Here is a 1669-nt window from a genome sequence, read left to right as displayed (position 1 = left end):
TGGCCCCCTCCCTCCTACACACCACACACACACACACACACACACACACACACACACACACACACACACACACACACACACACAGTTCTCTACCACTCCCCCACTCATGCCAGAGCTATGTGAAGAGTTTCTAGAAAGCTAACCAAAAGGAGAGGCAGGGTTCATGAACCTTCTTTTCTCTTTAGTGACTTTGATCTGGATACACAGAGTCTTTTAGAGCAGGACTTCTCAAAGGTCACGTGCATAGGAGCCACCCAGGATCTTGTTAGCAGGCAGATTCTGAATCTGTGGGCCTGGGATGATGCGAGACTCAGCCTTGCAGACAAGCCCCCAGGTGAAACGGATGCTTCCAGTCTCCCTGGACCTTGCTGGGAGTAGTGAGGGGTTAGAGAGGTCACTAGAGAGTTCTCAATAGCCGAGGGTACCTAGCTTGCTCTAATCACGTTTTTGATGTCACAATAATGATTTTTAAAATTTATTTATTTATTATTGGTTGATTGGGTTTTTGTTGCTGCACGCAGGCTTTCTCTAGTGGCAGTGTGCGGGCTCCTCATTGCGGTGGCTTCTCTTGTTGCAGAGCACGGGCTCTAGGCATGAGGGCTTCAGTAGTTGCAGCACACAAGCTCAGTAGTTGTGGCACATGGGCTCAGTAGTTGTGGCTCGTGGGCTCTGGGACGCAGGCTCAGTAGTTGTGGCACAGGGGCTTAGTTGCTCTGCGGCCTGTGGGATCTTCCTGGACCAGGGATCAAACCTGCATTGGCAGGCGGACTCTTAACCACTGCACCACCAGGGAAGTCCCACAATAGTGATTTTACAAAGTCACCAGATGGCAAATATTAGAGTTGAGGAGAGAAATAAATTGAAGACAGCCTCTACAAGGTGAAAGCCCTAGGACAGTGTTTTTCTGCCCCTGGTGTATTAGGAGTTCCTTTTCCTTCTCTTTAGCTCCTATTTAACCATCTGAGTGCCTCCTCAGCCCACGTGCGCGCGTGTGCACACACACACACACACATACTCACATGCACACATGCAGGGATGTCTTCTGCCCTTCTCTCTTCCAGTCAAATGCCCTGAGCATCGCCCAGCCCTCCCACTGGAGATAAAGGGATGAATGGACATGCCTATCATTCATGCCCTCTAGGGATGCAGTTTCTAAGAGAAATCCACAGCTTACCCGTGTGCTTCCTGCTCTGATCAAAAGCTGGACAGAAGAGGACAAAGCAGGGACAGGCTGGTCCCTTAAAGACGTCTTCGCTTGTTGCTAAGAGCTGTGCTTCTAAGTAGCCTTTAGAATAGGGTTCTTTGATTTCTGGTTCCAGGGCCCTTTGCAGCAGAGCAGAGCTTCAGGCTGCCCTCAGCTCCCATTCCTGGTTCTCCCTGGGTTTCTCCAGGCCTCTCTTGTCTGTGGTGGGGACCTGACCCGGTGCAGCTTGCAGCACTGAGCTGGTATTACTGGCGAGGTCCCCAACTAGCCACTGAGAACCCTGGGAGACTCCCTGTCTCCAGGCCCCATTCCAGTTTCACTCCAGCCACCCCCATCCAGCTCATTTCCTCGTTCAGGTGTCCTGCACTCCCGCCAACCTGAACAGGACCAGCTCTCACCTTCACCCATGCCGCAGAATGTTCAGCCTTCTGGCTTCCATGCCCACGTTTTCTGTCATATGGAAGG

The 1669-nt window shown here is 51.6% G+C and overlaps 1 protein-coding gene across 1 annotated transcript in view; it reads left to right on the top strand.

Annotated features, from left to right (window-relative positions):
• The window catches only part of FBLN5 (fibulin 5), an 85618-nt gene that overhangs the window by 72247 nt on the left and 11702 nt on the right, over positions 1–1669 (top strand). The gene's annotated exons all lie outside the window — the stretch shown is intronic.

Source organism: Lipotes vexillifer, unplaced genomic scaffold, assembly GCF_000442215.2.
Source record: "Lipotes vexillifer unplaced genomic scaffold, Lipotes_vexillifer_v1.1 scaffold1126, whole genome shotgun sequence".
Lineage (NCBI taxonomy): Eukaryota > Metazoa > Chordata > Mammalia > Artiodactyla > Lipotidae > Lipotes > Lipotes vexillifer.
The sequence above is the reverse complement of the archived record's forward strand: the minus strand, read 5'-3'. Positions and strand labels throughout refer to the sequence as shown.